The sequence below is a fragment of the Hyperoodon ampullatus genome (genome assembly GCF_949752795.1).
Source record: "Hyperoodon ampullatus genome assembly, chromosome: 9".
Classification (NCBI taxonomy): Eukaryota; Metazoa; Chordata; class Mammalia; order Artiodactyla; family Ziphiidae; genus Hyperoodon; species Hyperoodon ampullatus.
Genome location: NC_136922.1, coordinates 14,686,133 through 14,704,995, shown reverse-complemented (window position 1 = coordinate 14,704,995; position 18,863 = coordinate 14,686,133). Strand labels below are relative to the sequence as shown.

General features: G+C 40.9%; 1 pseudogene across 1 annotated transcript; it reads left to right on the top strand.

Moving 5' to 3' along the window:
* Positions 1-10,562: 10,562 nt before the first annotated feature.
* Positions 10,563-11,247, top strand: LOC307057956 (ret finger protein-like 4A-like protein 1; annotated as a pseudogene). The gene has a single exon. The product of its transcript is annotated as a ret finger protein-like 4A-like protein 1 (transcript).
* The last annotated feature ends 7,616 nt before the right edge of the window (positions 11,248-18,863 follow it).

The window sequence follows — 18,863 nt, the reverse complement described above, 5'->3', positions numbered from 1 at the left end:
ATGAGTGTGCGTGTATTTGGGGTGATGGTTGCCTCGCTGCTCTTAGAGCTGTTCAGGGGACAAGGGCTGCCCTGGGAGCCCTAGGCTTCTTGTGGTGACATAAACAGGGTTAAAGTATGCTGAGGTTGGTCCTGATGGTCTCAAGGAAGATCGTGGTGTGGAGTGTGAGAAGCATGAATGATCCCCTCTTCATTCCTGCCAAAGGGCATGTGGAAGGAACATGGGGAGGGCTTCCCTGCTCTTATTTGGAGCAAGAGGAATCAGTGGGATTCCCTTTGATTACCTCCTTCATTCAGGCAGGGGGACTTCGTAAATGTTGACTTCTTGAGACTCTGACCCTGACAGGCATTAAAAAAATAATAAGAAGAAGGAAGCTCAGATGTTGTTTTCTTCAAGGAGCCCATCCCAGTGCTCTGGAACATGAGAGAGTCATGGAGGACCTGAGCTAGCCCATTAGGGAATGAGCCCTCTTTCTTGAGTGGCCATGATAAGATGTGATACCAAGAAACATCGCTAAGACAGTATTTAGCAAATGTGGTAGAGTGGGGGGGGCGGTGGCATTGGCTGGGAGTGGGAAGTCTGCTTTCCACTTTTTACTGCCTCTTGGCTTGGGGCACTTACCCCTCCAAGTCTGTTTCTTCTTCTTCTCTTTGATGAGGAAGCTGGCCTCTAACATTTATTTCTGATACAAAATTCCATGACTTTAAGAAGTTAGAATTTTATCTGTCAGAGTTTTGAAAAGAAAATAGAGGACTTTAGAGCTTAGATAGAGTTTCCATTTCATTTCGTTTCATTTCATTTCATTTCATTTATTTTTTCGTTCCAGTTGATTTTGGAAGTAAAGGATGTAGGGAAGGCAGAATTGGCTTTTGTTGTTGGTTTAGAGAAGCAGATTAGATTTCTTGGATAATAGCCTAACATACCAGAGTGGATCTTTCAAAGACTGGGAAGAATTTGTTTGGCAGGAGAATTGCTGATTCATTCAAGAGGGCTTTTCCACTCAATCTTCTGGATGAGGGAGAAAAAAAATCCTGGTAAATCAACTTAAATGCCCCCATTATGAAGATGCCTGGTCCCTCTAGGCTGAATTAGTTGCTCCCTCCTCTGTTTCCACAGAAAGGCAAAGAGCAAGCTGGAGCCGTGGGATAGAGAAAGGCAGATGGCCCCCTGCAACAGCAGTGCATATAAGATGAATACTTAATAAGTGTGTGATGAATGAACAAATAAATGGAAGACTGTCAGGAAGTAAGACCAACCAATAGGTAGGGGAACTGGGGAAATCAGGGCAGGTGACTTCAGATTTTCATTAATCCCAGATCAAATTCAAGAATTACTAACTGTGGTTTATGAGCACATATGAAAGGAATCATCACCCAGACCGATCATGGCCTCATCAAGGACTGGTTTTGCTAGTAATCTCACTGGTAGAGTTTCTAGACTTGTAGGTTGGGGGAAGCCTGTGAACATAGTCTATCTTAATTTCAGGAAAGCAATTAAAGTTCCCCCTGATCTGTTTTGGTTAAGATGGTGAAATGCAGACTTGCTGATCATACTGTTAGAGTTACAGCTGATAGAAATATCTTTATTCAAATAGTGTTGATTACAGCATTTTTCTAACTGGAATGAGATATCTAGTGGAGTGCCTCAGGGTTAAGGTCTTGGTGTTAACTGTCCAACTTTAAAAAAATTAATTACTTTGAAGTGATTATAGGTTCACAGGAAATTGTAACAAAGAATGTGTAGGGAGGTTGTATGTATGCTTTAGTCCATTTCCCCCAAAGACAACACCTTGCATAACTATAGTATGATATCAAAACCAGAAAATTGGTATTGGGACAATTGTGTGTGTGTGTGTGTGTGTGTGTGTGTATCTTTGTGGGTATCTCTGTCTGTCTCTGTGCAACTTTATTACATGTGTAAATTCATGTAACATCACCATAATCAAGGTAACACTTGACAACCACTAATCTGTTCTCCATCTCTGGAATTTTGTTATTTCAAAAATGTTGTATAAACAAAATCATACATGTAATCTCTTGAGATTGGCTTTTTCCACTCAGACTAATTCTCTTGAGATCCATCCAGGTTACTGTATATATAACTTGTGTTGCTTTTTTATTTCTGAGTATTACATTGTATGGAAATACCACAGTTTGTTTAACCATTTACCTGCTGGAGGATATTTAGGTTGTTTTCAGTTTTTGGCTATTATGAATAAAGCTGTTATGAGCATTTTTATACAGGTTTTTGAACGCAAGTTTTCATTTCTTTAGGATAAACGCCCAAGAGTGCATTTGCTGGGTTACATGGTAATTATATGTTTAATTTCATAACATTTCGGCAAATTATTACCCAAAGTAGCTCTACTATTTTACATTCCCATCAGAAATATGAGTGATTCAGTTTCTCTGCATACATGCCAGAATTTGATGTTTTCACTATTTTTAATTTTAGTCATTCTGATATGTATGTAGTAATACCTCATTGAGGTTTTAATTTGCATTTCCCTAATGGCTAAGATGTTGACCATCTTTTCACATCTGTATTTGCTCTCTGTATATCCTCTTCAATGGAATGTCTGTTCGTGTCTTTTGTGCATTTTGTAATTGGAGTGAATTGGATTATTTGTTTCTTCCTGTTGAGGTTTCAGAGCTCTTTATATTATATATTCTAGATACAAGTCCTTTATTGAATATAAGATTTGCAAATACTTTCTCCTGGTCTGTAATTTATCTTTATATCCCCTTAACAGGGTCCTTTGCAGAGCAAAAGTTTTACATTTTGATGAGGTCCAATTTATCAAAGTTTTCCTTAAGGGATCATGATTTTTGGTGTCAAGTCTAAAAACTCTTCATCTAATCCTAAAGATGTTCTACTGGTTTTATTTTCTGAAAGTTTTATCATTTTATAGTTTATGTTCATAATTCATTATAAGTTAATTTGTTTAACTTTTAAAGTCAAAGAGGTTGAAGATATGGTAGACATGTAGGTGATGCAAGCAGCTGGTATACAGTGATGAAACAAGTAAGATAGAATTTATAAGCATGCAATATCAGAGACAGTTTAGCGTGGGGATTGAGAAAGTGGGCTCTGAAGCCAGACTGCTTAGGTTCAAATGCCTGAGCTGCCTGGAAGGCCTTGGGGAAGTCCCATAACCTCTCTTGTGTCTTAGTTTCTGCATCTGCAAAATGGGATTAATGTAGAGCACTTACCTTATATGGTTGTTATGCGAGCTTAATGAGAAAACACAGAGCACTTAGATCAGTACTCCAAGAAATGCCATCTATTATTATCACTGCAACTTGACATTGGTTTAAACACTGGGCAGTTACAGGGGAGACATGACCAAATAGGGAGTTCATGTGAAAAAATCCATTATATGCAAAGAAGTATAGAGGTGAACTTAACATAGTTGAACATTTTAACTTAAATGTCTGCCCAATTTTTGTCCCATAGTAGATGTTTATAAATATGTATCTTCACCCAAAATGGCAAGATTTATGCAGGATCAAAGTGACAAGGCATTTAAATCCATTCAATGGAAACCAGAGTCCACTTAGGACTGTATAGATACTCAAATGCATTTTTTCATATTCTTGTTGAGACTGTACAAAGCAAAGTCATTGTTTTAGATTATCAGCTACTAGAAAATGGCCAGTCATTATTTCTGTGCAAGTGTAATAAACCATCAGTAGGAACAAAAGGGCACTGACAGAGTTCATTGTCGTAGTTTGATGTGGGATCATGTAAATTCTCAGCTTCTGGCAGTGGGGACTTCAGGGTCCCCAGCCCTTGGTACCACTAACAGAATGTTGGGGCACGGATTTTAATTATGGTCTCTACCTTTGATGAAAATGAGGAATGAGGGAGATGTAGACATAGGGGGATTGACTAGATGGAGACAGGATTACCGGAAGTGACAGGAAGAAGCCATTACAAATATTAGACATTAGAAGGGTGGGGCAGAGGAAGCAGAGAGTGTCTCAGATTACTAGAAAAAAGTGGAACCCCCTTGGACTGGGGTCTGTCTGGTCATTACTGTGCCAGGAAGCAGCTGAGGGCCACTGGGCAATTCACCCAGTCTCTTCAGTGCCTGGGTTTCCTTTTCTGCCACATAATAAAAATGGTATCTGCTCCACAAACTCCATGGGCTGTTATGAAGAAGACATTTGCATGAAAATTTCTTTAAGCAAAACATGAAAATATGACATTGTTATTATTTTGTAGTGGATCTTTGTTCTTTATTTTTATGGAATATACTCTTTTAAAAAAATTTTTATTGGAGTATAATTGATTTACAATGTTGTGTTAGTTTCTGCTGTACATCAAAGTGAATCAGTTATACACATACATATATCAACTCTTTTTTTAGCTTATTTCTCTATATAGGTCATTACAGAGTATTGAGTAGAGTTCCCTGTGCTATACAGTAGGTCCTTATTAGCTATCTATTATATATATAGTAGTGTGTGTATGCCAATCCCAATCTCCCAATTTATCCCTCTCCCCTCACCCCCTGGTGACCATAAGTTTGCTTTCTACATCTGTAACTCTATTTCTGTTTTCTAGATAAGTTCATTTGCACCTTTTTTTTTTTTTACATGGAATATACTCTTAAGAACTAGCCCAATCTCTCTCTCCCTCTCTTTGCTTACTAAATTCCTTAGATTTGGGGGTTCCCCACTCTACCTCATTTAGCAGTGTCTCAGCAGTGTAGTGTAACTGGCTTTACCTGAGATGCTGTTTTGTCTCAGTGACTGCTGTATGATACTTAAGCTGACTCTCCTCTCCTAAATCTCTAACGTAGGGAACTGACCTGCCTTTTTCACTCTATGCCTTGCCACTTCTCACATTTTAATATGCTTGAAAAAAATGGATCCCAACTCTACCCAAGAAAACAAGCTTTAATTTGTCTTAAACAATAAGTAGCCGAGGTTAGCAGACATAAGCTTTTATATATAGAATGGATAAACAAGGTCCTACTGTATAGCACAGAGAACTATATTCAATATGCTATGATAAATGATAAAGGAAAAGAATATTAAACAAAGAACGTATATATATGTATAACTGAATCTCTTTGCTATACAGCAGAAATTAATACAACATTGTAAATCAACTATACTTCAATAAAAAAAGAGTAAGTAGCTGAATATTAGTTCAGGCTCCATTATGAAATACTCAAAGTTACACTGAAAATTGTGTGTGTACACGTGTGAAATAGGTTGAAGAAGAGACTATTTTTTTTAAGGTACCATAAATTTGTCTATTTCTTTGCAGAAAGCAGTATTCTTTAGGGTTTGCTATTGTCATCATTATCTTCAATTTTTAACTATGTGGTTAATCAATAAAGGGATTTTTAGATTCATTCACAGATTTAGACCACAAACTGAGAATTAAAGAATTAATCCTTTGGGAGAGTGTTTTGGGGGAAAAAAATCCAGTGACCACAAAGTCCCTTAATTATGAAAACATGAGGAGAGGATTGCTAACAGTGGGCAAAATAAAGACCTTGGAATAATTTAAAGTTTTCTTAATTTGAATGCTTATTTGTTATTCACATTTGATTTCCCCATTGCAACCTCATTAAAATAGGGTAATATGTGTATCAAGAGCAGAGAAATATATTTATTTATTTAATGATTTGAGGAAGCACTGGGGAGACTGTTTTGATGAAAATATTTCTCAAAGTTCTGCCACATGGAGAACAGTATGGAGGTTCCTTAAAAAACTAAAAATAGAACTACCATATGACCCAGCAATCCCACTACTGGGCATATACCCTGAGTAAACCATAATTCAAAAAGAGTCATGTACCACAACGTTCATTGCAGCACTATTTACAATAGCCAGGACATGGAAGCAACCTAAGTGTCCATCGACAGACAAATGGATAAAGAAGATGTGGCACATATATATAATGGAATATTACTCAGCCATAAAAAGAAATGAAATTGAGTTATTTGTAGTGAGGTGGACGGACCTAGAGTCTGTCATACAGAGTGAAGTAAGTGAGAAAGAGAAAAACAAATACCGTATGCTAACACGTATATATGGAATCTAAAAAAAATGGTTCTGAAGAACCTAGGGGCAGGACAAGAATAAAGATGCAAATGTAGAGAATGGACTTGAGGACACGGGGAGGAGGAAGGGTAAGCTGGGACGAAGTGAGAGAATGGCATGGACATATGTACACTACCAAATGTAAAATAGATAGTTAGTGGGAAGCAGCTGCATAGCACAGGGAGATCAACTTGGTGGTTTGTGACCACCTAGAGGTGTGGGATAGTGAGGGTGGGAGGGAAGTGCAAGAGGGAGGGGATATGCAGATATATGTATATGTATAGCTGATTCTCTTTGTTATAAAGCAGAAACTAACAAACACACCATTGTAAAGCAATTATACTCCAATAGAGATGTTAAAAAAAAAAAAGCTCTGCTACATAGTTCTGAAAATCCACCATTAGAGAATCATTCTTTGGGGAGTACCAGTTATCTAGAAGGGATACCTATTAAGCTGCTGTCAATCAAGAACACATATACAAGGCCACATAAGATTATCACAAAGTACAGGCCCTGGAGTCAGATGGACCTAGGATTGAATTTGGCTTTGGCACTTACTAGCTGTGAGATTCTGGGCAAATTACTTATCTTCTCTGAGTCCCAATTTCTTCATCTGTAAAATGGGGTTAATAATGGCTCTCACCTGATGGACACATTTAAATGAGTTGATCTATTTGAAGAACCTAATATAATACTTACTTTAAAGTAGCCTCTTAGTACATTGCAATGAAAATTATTAGCAGTAGTAGGAATATTTCATTTGAATTGGGGTTTGCATAGCTTTGGGGGTGCATGAAGACATTCCAAGAGGTATACAGATTCAGATAATTTCAAGGGAATCAATTTCCAAATTCTCTCTCTCTCTCTCTCTCTCTCTCTATATATATATATATATATATATATATATATATATTCTTTCTGTATTCATCTGCTTACAAATGCACCTGCATCAGGCTGCTTCTCCTTTTCTGTCTTGCCTTTCACAATTTCCCTTCTTCTGCCTTACAGAAGAGATCTCATCCGACCCAAACCATGCTATGGTACTTTGTCTTGGGTATAGGAACCTCTGGGACACTGAGCAGAGGCAACTCAAACTACAGGTATTTGAGAGCCCTCTTTAAGCAAAATGGCACCATGAACTAAAGGTAATAGGGTATCATGTCTTTCTGTGTCTTGTGCTTATCTCTGTTAAGGCAAAGCATAACTCTTATGGAATGAATGTGTCCCCACAAAATTCGTATGTTGAAATATTCACTGCCAATGTGATGGTATTTGGAGGCTGGGCTTCTGTAAGATAATTAGGTCCTGAGGGCAGTGCCCTGATGAATACAATTAATGCCTTTATAACAAGAAACACTGGAGTCCACTCTCTCTCTCTCTGTCATATGGGGTTACAATGAGAAGACAGCCATCTACAAACTGGGAAGAGGAGCCTCATCAGACGCCAGATCTTCTGGCCTCTTGATCTTGGACTTCCTGGGCTCCAGAACTGTGAGAAATAAGAGTTTCTTGTTTAAGCCACACAGTCTATGGTAATTTGTTATAGCAGCCTGGACAGATTGAGACAGTACCTTAAACAGGTAAGCTGATGTATGTTTGGATGTTTTTCTTTTGTTTTTTTTTTTTTTGCGGTACGCTGGGCTCTCACTGTTGTGGCCTCTCCCATTGCGGAGCGCAGGCTCCGGACGCGCAGGCTCAGCGGCCATGGCTCACGGGCCCAGCCACTCCGTGGCATGTGGGATCTTCCCGGACCGGGACACGAACCCGTGTCCCCTGCCTCGGCAGGCGGACTCTCAACCACTGCACCACCAGGGAAGCCCTGGATGTTTTTGATTTCAAGTCTGTAATGGAATGATGTAGTGGAGGGGAGAGGTGATGGGTTTTTTGTTTGTTTGTTTGTTTTTGGTCTTCACTACTAGCAAAGAAGGTATTTTTCCTGAGGAAAGAAATCGTTGAGAACAGAGTAAAAAGAACATTTCTTGGAAATATGGAAGGTGGCAGCGCGTTATTCACCCAGGTGACAAACTCACGATGGGTTTCTGTACTTAGCTAGCTAGCTGTCTTGAAATATTCAAGATTTGAAAGCAGCATGCTGGGAAATACCAGTCTGCTATGAAGCACCCTTTCTCTGCCGTTTCACCATCTCAGTAAAGAGGATGAGGTCAGTGAATATGCTCATTTATCTGCATTTTAGTCTAGTCTCACTGGTATAATTTGCATGATATCAAGGTGAAAAGGCCCACATGTTCTTCCAACATGTCAATGTTTTATTTTCTAATAAGAAACATATATTAGAGGTAAGTTAGTGTTTTGTGTTCTCTTGAATATTTATTCAAATTCATAGGAGAAACATTTTCATTAACTTTTGGTAAAAGTTAGCAAAATATGAAATCCATACTCATTTTTTATGAAGGTACAAATCTCCTGCTCACTGTCACTCATCAACCACTTTTCTGCTCATGTATTAAATCCTACCATGTACATATTAGGTATCTTAGCTTGGGCTGCCATAACAAAATACCATAGACCGGGGGGCTTCAATGACAGAAATAGATTTTCTCATAGTTCTTGAGATGGAAGTCTGAGATCAGGGTGGCAGTATTCTAATGAGGTCCGGTTCTAATGAGGACTGTCTTCCTGGCTTGCAGGCGGCCACCTTGTCCCTGTGTCCTCACACAGGAGAGAAAGATCTGGTGTTTCTTCCTATTGTTATATGGGCATCAGCCCTGTTGGATTAGGAACCTACTCTAATGACCTCATTTAACCTTTCTAACCTCTTCACAGGCCCTTTCTCCAAGTACAGACACATTGTGGGCAGGGGGTGGGGAGTGGTTAAGTCTTCAACCTAGGAATGTCGGCAGGGGGAGGGACACAATTCGCTCCAAAGCATTAGGTTTAAGCAACTTAACAGGAATATGTTGCAGATTATACTTTAAATAATATGCTCAACAATACTTAATGTACATTTTGTAAGCATGTACTTATTTGCAACCAAGTTCTTTTCTCTTGCAATTTGCATAAAATATTTGAACTATACTCCTAAAAGTAGGACATCTATTTAGTTTCAAAAGCAAATAAAAAATTTCCCCAAGTGCAAATCTAGTATAAAATGACCTAAGCAAAATATGTTACACCTTTAGAAAACCAGCTTGATTTAATTAGTATTAATCTTTCCCTTTCAAATGTTAATATACTGAATCCAATTCTGCGAAATGTGTAATTACCTAAACATAATTGACTTTAACCCATTTTGGGGAGAAATCACTTATATACAAATAAATATCCTCCATCGTCTGTCTGTATTTCTGTCATATCTTTAGTATGCATTTTGAGATGTCCTTACAAAATGAAATGTGACATTAATATATGCCTTTGCTTATAGTCAAAAAGAAAAGTTCTGGGCTTCCCTGGTGGTGCAGTGGTTAAGAATCTGCCTGCTAATTCAGGGGACCCGGGTTCGAGCCCTGGTCTGGGAAGATCCCACATGCCACGGAGCAACTAAGCCCGTGCGCCACAACTACTGAGCCTGTGCTCTAGAGCCCGTGAGCCACAACTACTGAGACCGCATGCTGCAATTACTGAAGCCTGCATGCCTAGGGCCTGTGCTCCGCAACAAGAGAAGCCACAGCAATGAGAAGCCCGCGCACCGCAACGAAGAGTAACCCCTGCTCTCCACAACTAGGGAAAACCTGGGCGGAGCAACGAAGACCCAACCCAGCCAAAAATGAATCAAGTAAATAAATTAAAAAAAAAGAAAAGTTCTAAAATACACAGTTTCAATTTTGCTTTTAACCCCAGTTTCATCTATTTTAGCTCCATAAGCAAAAGGCCTCTGAGAAAAAGTTGAACAGTATAATCAGTAGCATGTGATAAGCTTTTCTGGGCTCATATTTCCTAGAAAGTGAAGAACTCTAATGACTGGGTAAAAAAAAAATTTTTTTTTGGTAAATTAGGTCATTTTCAATTCTTTGTTTTCAATAAAATAAAAGAAAGACCTAACCAAGTTGTCAATAGGTAGATAATTTAAAATATTTTTGGGGGCTTCCCTGGTGGCGCAGTGGTTGAGAATCTGCCTGCTAATGCAGGGGACACGGGTTTGAGCCCTGGTCTGGGAGCATCCCACATGCTGTGGAGCAACTAGGCCCCTTGAGCCACAACTACCGAGCCTGCATGTCTGGAGCCTGTGCTCCGCAACAAGAGAGGCTGTGATAGTGAGCGGCCCACACACCGCAATGAAGAGTGGCCCCCGCTTGCCACAACTAGAGAAAGCCCTCCCACAGAAGCAAAGACCCAACACAGCAAAAATAAATTAATTAATTAATAAACTCCTACCCCCAACATCTTTTTTAAAAAAAATATTTTTTGATAATAGATCACTGTGCTCTTTTTGACTTATAATTAAGAAGGCATTCAAATAGCACAGTGGCATTTCCATAGGAAAATGCCTAGAACTGAGATGTCAGGGGAAGCAGCTGGACCTAGTTGAGCAAAGAGGACCCATGGCTGAACACTTTAAAGAAGCAAGTAAATGTATGGTTTGCCTGACTTATCTTGAAAACCCCATGTACCTGAAATGTGAATATGTCTGCTGCTTCCAGTGCTTCGATTCACTGCAGAAGGAGCCTGATGGGGAGGGGTTTATTGTGCCCCAACTGCTCTGTGGTCTCACAAAAGAATGACCTCAGGTGTGCCCTCAAGCTCTGAGCTCTGGTTTCAAAGGTTAAGGAGTTAGGGCCCCAGCTGAGAGCTGTCCTCCAGATGAACCCAAGGATGTGGAAGTTCCAAGTGGATGTGACCTTGGATGTTGACACACCCAACAAGTACCTCATCATTTCTCAGGACCTGAAAACTGTCTGTTGTGGGTTTTTCAAGCAGAAGAAAAGGTCCTGACCTGAGAGATTCAACCATACAACTTGTGTCCTGGGATTCCCTCTGTTCACCTCTGGCCGCCATTACTGGGAGGTGGACGTGGGGTCCAGCCAAGAATGGGATGTGGGCGTTTGGAGAGAATCTGTGCATTGACAAGGGAAGACTCAACTGACTCCAGATCTTGGCTTCTGGACTGTGAGTTTGAGAAATGGAGATGTCTTCTCTCCCCACACTGTGCCTTCTGCTGTTCTCAAAGAATGTTCTCTTTCTGGCAATAACTGCCCAGAACACAAGGACAGGCTGGTGGTCCAATGAGAGACTCAAAGACAGAGATCCGTGTGTGTCTTAGAACAAATTGTGATCTCCTTACAGAGTCATGTGGACACAACAGAGACCTGAGGATTTTGAGGAAGGAGACACTGGCTTCAAAGGAGGTATTTTCCAGATTAAACAGACCTGAAACCATAAATATCAAGGGTTGTGGAACTTAATCTCAGGGGAAAGTCCAGCCTTCAGATGGTATGCTAATGATCAGGGTGAAGAGTCTTTGGAACAGTTTGGAAAAGTGAGACCATGAAAGAAAATGCCCAATGGGAAACACAGTGAAGGGAGCCCCTGGTGCACTTTGAGTGTCCCCTCCCCCCAGTTATGACTTTCGTTCTAAACTTGGATTCTCCAACTGGGAACATAAAAAACTTTCTGTGCCCTTTTCTCAGCTGCTCATGTAGATCTTCTCAATAATTGCCAGGAGTTGTCACTAATCCCCAGACATGGATGAGGGTGATTTGCACTGGGGATAAGATTTGCTCCTCATTGGAGATGCCCCAGACTCTCCATGCAGACAGTGTCACCTATACTACAGATGACGTGATCATGGCACCTCTGTGGGGAGATGAGGTCCAGCAACCCTGTCCCTAAAACTATGGCCCATCCTGATTGACACTTCCCTGTACAAAGCTCTGGAGCCAAGTCCAGGCAGGTGACTGCTTCCTTTTGTTCAACCGCAGGGCAGAAAACAGGAGAGAAGTGCTCCCCAGCAGGAGAGGAACTCAGAGCTGTGTTAGCACCATTAGGCAGGACAGGTACTCACCCTGCCTTGTCCTGAGCTGACCCATTCATGCCCTGGCTGGACAGGTAGAAGGTGGGAATGTGCTGGGGTGTTTATCTGAGTGGGACCAGACCTATGAGGTTCACTGCAAATCCCTGTGCCATGGAATCTCTGACAAAGATGGAAAGAGGGATGGGGTCACTGTGGAATCTGTGATGTCCCTGTTATGGCCAGAATCACTGAGCTTCTCGATCATGTAAAAAAGGGTCTACTGATTTTTTAGGACGTAACATATTAGGGTTGGGTGTACAATTTCTGCCAAGATATTCTGTCACCATTCTGGGTGCTCTTAAGTGGTGTGTGTAGGTGTTGCTCATATTTTTATCTAAATGAATGGGGAAATGCCTCATTGTCCTACTTTAACCTGGAGCAAGAGGAGGAAGAGAAAAGAATTTGTAGTGAGATAAAATCCAGTTAATTGTCTAGTCTGCCAAAATGGTGTGAATGTTGGAAAATAACCAGTGTATGACCTTTTTTAAAAATTGGAAATAGGATTAGAATAATGCTGTCTGTGGTAATTCAACACTGCATTTTATATTTTGAAGTACAGTGGAATGTACCTTGGGCCATGGTATTGTCTGAATGTTTCTTTCCCCCTAGATTAGTGTATTGATATGTAACCCCCAAAGATGATAGTATTAGGATGTGGACTTTGGGGAGTGATTAGATCATGAGGGTGGAGACCTCATGAACTGTATAAGTGCCCTTGTAAAAGAGTCCTCAGAGAGCTCCATAGCCCTTCCCATCATGTAAAGACACAGTGAGAAGGTGCCAGCCACAAATCAGGAGGGAACTCTCTCCAGAAGGGGACAATGCTGGTGCCTTGATTTGGACAGCCAGCCTCCAGAACTGTTAGCAATAAATTTCTGTTGTTTATAACCCACCCAGTGGGTGAAATTTTGTTCTAGCAGCTCAGACGACTAAGGCCAGTATTGAAAAGGACTCCAGTGGTTGTCACGGCTAAGACAGAGAGGCAATGTCTGAGAAAATGTTTAGAGATTCTTTCCTGGAAGCAACATGTCCCCACCCTCCCCAACTCTCCCTGTGTCCTTCTATCCAGGGCCGTGTGCCTGACTCCTTTTTCCATTGTCCTGGGCACACAATGAGCTCTCTTAGAAGGATGTTCTCATTATCTTAGGAGGTCTCCATAAACCAGCTCTGATTTCTGTGCTGACCTGGGATGAGATGAGTTACACACTCCTCTGCTGACTCAGCATCACATGAATTCCTACTGCTTCCACTGTATTGTGTGCATTTTTAGTCACAGCAGATATAAAACCCAGAAAGTATGAGGAAGCTAGTGGGGCAAGAGGTGCTCAGGCACCAGAGAGAGAAACAACTCCTTAAATTTTGTTTCAGTGAAAGCAGAGCTGGGTCATCAGAAATGTTGTTGGAACATAGGGCTTCCAAGTCACTCCTTTTGTCTTTTTCGAATGCTTTGCTCCTGCTTGTCTTATCACCTGGAAACTGACCTGCCCACACTGATCCTCCCACACCTGTGGGTGAAGAGAGGCTCAGGAGGCGGCAGGCACTGGGATATGTGTTCCTGTCACAGCACAAGGGCACCTTCTGTGGCTTCGTTTGTGACTGGCTGTGGTGGTGCCTTGTGTGTGACTGTGTGAGGCTGGGGGTCCTGGATTGTGTGGGGACAGGTGTGTCCTTTTGCGTTCTGGGTCATGATTGATGGTGTCATGGAGGCACCTCCTCTGTGGGGTTGGTCTCTGTGTGTCCCGGGAAATGTACAGCCAGGAGGTTTGACCACATCATTCACCCCAGTAAACTCTCAGCCCCATAGGAAGGAGGTCATGGGCCGTGTTTGTGGGAGGAGAGATGCAAGGGGATGAGGGGACCTGCATGCACTTAGGAGTCACTGGGAGGTGTGATGTAGGGAGAAATGAGTGGGGTTTCAGGGGATTATATGAGAATTTACTGGGCATGAGATTCAAGTCAGATCTTTTGCCAACAAACAGTGTTTGGTTGGATTCGTTGAGACTAAAGTTTTAACAAACTATAGAAATATGGAATTGTACAAGTAATTGTTACTCAAAGGAGATTTCTGTAAAATTAAAGTTAAATTAGAGGCTTGTATAGTACAGGTTTATCAAAGAAACTGCAGGGAAGGGATTGCTCTGTGGTAATGAATCAAGGGTAGAGTGAGATTATATATAAGGTTACATTAAACTATATATATATCAATTTTAAAAAAGGAAAGAAAATGCCTAAAATTCTCATTACTTTTTTAATTTAACAAGTTTTTTAGGACATATGTCTATAAAAATGAAAAATAGGAGTAGAATGGATGCTGAATCCTGTGTCATTCTATCAGTAGCAGCCAAAGATATGGGAACTTGTTAAAAAGATCCATCTATTCATTTAAATCAATTGTCCAATAAAGCCTTACTTGCTATGCTTTATAATTATTTCTCAAAATATGTTATACATTCATATTTCTTTGGTCAATTTTATACTAAAAATCATTGTAAAGCTAGCTCAATCCGGAAGACTTTACAAATACAAAATTACAATGTTTAAACTTCCACCTATGGACAATTATTTCTGTTATTGTAGAGAAGTTAATAGGGTGATCATATAAAATCTTTCAAATATAAAAATATATTACATTAGTAAGATTCTTTTGGGAAAATATGAGATCAAAGAGAAAAAGGTATGATACAAAATTTCCAGTTGCCAAAAAATAGCTTGTCTGTGAATTTTTTGTTTTTTTGTCTGTGAATTTTTAAGTGAGTGAGGATGGTTATCAAACAATTGCTTTGGCCTTTAGGGCCTATTGGATACAAGGTATGACACAAGTTTTACTTAAAAGTTAATATTTACAGTATGCTAGAAAGTACATTTTTTGAAGCTGTTCAAATTTTTTTAGATTTTTTTTGAAGTATAGTTGATTTACAATGTTGTGTTAATTTCTTCTGTACAGCAAAGCAACTCAGTTATACACATATATATACAAATTCTTTTTAATATTCTTTTCCATTATGAAGCTGTTCAAATTTATGATGAAATATTTTAGGTGTCTACTTGAAAATGTAGAGGATACATAGCTTTTCAAAATTCTTTTAGGGAGTATGAGAGAAAAAAGCTTGAAGGCGAATAATTTAATGTGTCAAATCGTTACAGTTTTTTTTTTTGCATTTTATTTATTTTTTATTTTATTTTTTTTAAACATCTTTATTGGGGTATAATTGCTTTACAATGGGTGTGTTCGTTTCTGCTTTAACAGTTGTTGATGATGGACTTCATGGGGAAAAAATTGGACAGGAATATTTAGAGCATAGAGAAGGGCAGACGTGGGTGTGCTGTTGATATGAGCTCTTGTGACCGAAAAGTAGAGCAGGAGAAATAGTAACAAAAAAGAACAAAATTGTACACAGTTTTCAAAATTCTCAAGTTTTGGGCAGCACCTTGAGACATGGCCTCATCTGTTATTTATGAACTTTACAAAGCAGATTTATGTTGAAGTCGGTTCTCTCTTTGGATGGGTTTAATTATGTTGGAGACCAAGACTCCATTATCATTCCCATGATTACTATGTTCCTGGAACTGTGCTGAGATGCAAAGATGAACATGCAAACCAGATTCCCTCAAGGAGTTTACAGCACAGAATAAAGCTAGAGCTTAATATAATCTTAAACTGAAAGTCAGTGCTCATCTGCTCTGAGTATTTTTCAGCTATATCCCATGTTTCTCTGCACAAAAATTAGAAGTAGATGTCATTTGAATTATTATTATTATTATTTATTTTTTTTTTTTTTGCAGTACGCGGTCCTCTCACTGTTGTGGCCTCTCCCATTGCGGAGCACAGGCTCCGGACGCACAGGCTCAGCGGCCATGGCTCACGGGCCCAGCCGCTCCACGGCATGTGGGATCTTCCCAGACTGGGGCACGAACCCATGTCCCCTGCATCGGCAGGCAGACTCTCAACCACTGCGCCACCAGGGAAGCCCTGAATTATTTTTAAAGAAGGTGGTGATGGATTTGTGATCATTGTAACAATTCCTTAGTGTATATAGTATTTTATAGTTTATAAGGTGATTTCCCACAAAGTAGCTCATTGGGTCTTAATAACAACAATTTGTGGTGGGCAAGACATGTGTGATTACTCTTGACTTAGAGATGAGAACGCTATGGCCTAGAAGGATTAGGTTTTGACCACATCATGTGGCCACAAATGGCAGAACAGATAGAGCCCAGGTCCTTCAGGCTCCTTGTTTGGAACTTTGCCCATACTACCATATTGTGACCTGAGTCACTAGGTTTCCTCTCCTGTATGTTGGGAAAGACAGTTCTCTTTGGGCCTCTTCTGTTCCTACACATCATGCTGGATATACCAAGTCTGCAAGGCCCTGACCACTCTTTTACCTGGACCATTTCTCAGGGTTGTTTATGCAGCTGGTAACTTTGAGAGATCAGGTAAAAAACCCCCAAGCAGTCAGTGTTGCTTACTGTTTGCTCTAAAAATATGGATTCTTCAAACTCAGTTGTGACACAAACCTACTGTATATTATCTATCAAGGCCCATCATACTGCCTCTGTTGATCTTGAGGGCAATGGGAACCGAGGCAAATATACTGATACTCATGCTTCTTACTGTGCTGTGAGTAATAAAGTCCTTTGTCTTTGACCCAGGAGCCTCTTGTTTTCTGCCAGCAGCCATGAAATAGTAACAGGTCAACTTATTAGCTTGTAGGCAGGGTAAAATCAAATCTCAGCCCTGGCTTCCGTGGTGGCGCAGTGGTTGAGAGTCTGCCTGCCGATGCAGGGGACGTGGGTTCGTGCCCCGGTCCGGGAGGATCCCACGTGCCGCGGAGCCGCTGGGCCTGTGAGCCATGGCCGCTGGGCCTGCGCGTGCGGAGCCTGTGCTCCACGGCGGGAGAGGCCACAACAGTGAGAGGCCCGCGTACTGCAAAAAAAAACACAAAGAAAACCAAAAAATACCCCAAAACAAAACAAAACAAATCTCAGCCCTGACATAGCAAGGACACATACTTTCAAGATGTTTGAGGGCTATGTGTAAAGTATGACAAGCCTCAAATAGGGCTTCAAATGGGGTATAGCCCCAGAATCTGAATTCAGGAATCTGAGAGTCCAGAAATAGTTCTTCTCAAAAGGAAGCTGGTAAAAATGGACACACACTTGTCTGGAAATAGCCAAACACAGAACAGACTATGTCCAAGGGATTTGTTGCTTATGTGGCAGGTTGGATATTTTATCTATGTTACAGTGTCAGACTGTGTAAGCCAGGTGTGCAAATATGTAGTCTCTTTCTCTGTAATGAAATTTAATTTTGCCTTCTAGTTCTAATGGCAGTAATAGAAGCTTAATAATATGATTCAGTTGCTTCAAGTTTGAAACTCAGATTCCCGCCATCCTCGTTTTTCTTTTCTCCCAGCTCTACCAAGGGGGTGGGGTGGGATGAGGTAGTTTCTGTCCCTACTGGCCTCTGCTGAGGTGTGGCTTGTCCCACCCAGTCTTGGGCATCTCATCTCTTCCTGCTGCATGAACGGTGTTGTCTCTGGCCCCATCATGGCCTTCAGTTGTCACATTCATATATTCTGAGTTCTCTCCAAATCAGGGACCTCTTCTGTGCCGCGTGCTCTTTACAGGCATGTAGCACCTCTTACTTCCATCTCTTGTGCCCTGCTGGGGTGTGCGGGGCTCTCTGAGGCCCATCTGCTTGGCTGTTTGTCTTGACACTTGGCTCATCTCTCACTCAGGTGCCATGTTGGACACAGGGTTTTTCTATGAAGCTTGCAGACTCTCAGGAAGCATGCATCTCACTAGGAAGCCAGGCTCTGGTTCTTCTCCTTCAGAGCCCTCCATGGACCCACCTGGGTTTCGATCTGGATATCTAACCTGTTGTTCCCCATGTCTTCTTCAGAACTTGGTGTTGGGGATGGAGAGCTGGGGACTTTCTCAGGGGATTACCAGTGTCTGAATCCCAGTCATATCCGCTATGATTTCCCCCCCGCATTCATTACATTTTTACTTACTTTTAGTCAGCATTTACATTCTCCTCCCATCAGTGGTTTATGTATAAGGTTCTCTGAATCCATGGGCTTTGGATCTTGATATTTAAAGTTAAGCCTCTAGTATTTAAAATTTTTTCAAAAGGAGAAAGCCTCTTTTCCTCTCTCAAACACATGCCACTTACTATAGAAAGCCATGCCCTGCAGACTGCAGTCTCTGCTATAGATTAACCAAAGTCTTCTTGGAAGCTCCTAACCCATGGCTTTTGTTCTGCCTGGATGATTCTACCCTGAGGGTGGTGTACACAGAACGTGCCCAATGACTGCTGAATGGTGGGTGAAAGGAAAGGGTGACAGGAATTAAAATGCACAGAGTTTAATGATAATTTAAAAAATGCCCCACTACCACTGGGAAACCATGCATGTTTCCAGGATCCTCATCAAGAGATCATGGTTCCCAGGAAGATGGCTAGAAGGAAATTGCAGCCTACTCAATTACACTGCAACTTGCCAGGAATTAAGTAATGGTGTTCTTGGAACTGGGGAGTACAGTGTGGGCAGTGTTTATGTAACACTGTGCGGAAGAGTCTGGCCTTAGCTTCTGAAGACCAACAGGGTTATCTAGATGATAACGTCTCTCGAATGGAGAGCAGTTCATCAGCTCATTCAGGGGCCCAGCTTTTGGGGGATAGAGTTGATGGATTCCGTGTGAAAGGCAGGGCCCTAGCTGTTTGATAGCAGTTCTCAACTTTTAAGAGTCATTTAGGAAGAGTGTTTTAAAATGTTGATTCCTGGAAACAGCGTCCAGATAATCTGATTCATAGGTCTAGGTTAAGGCT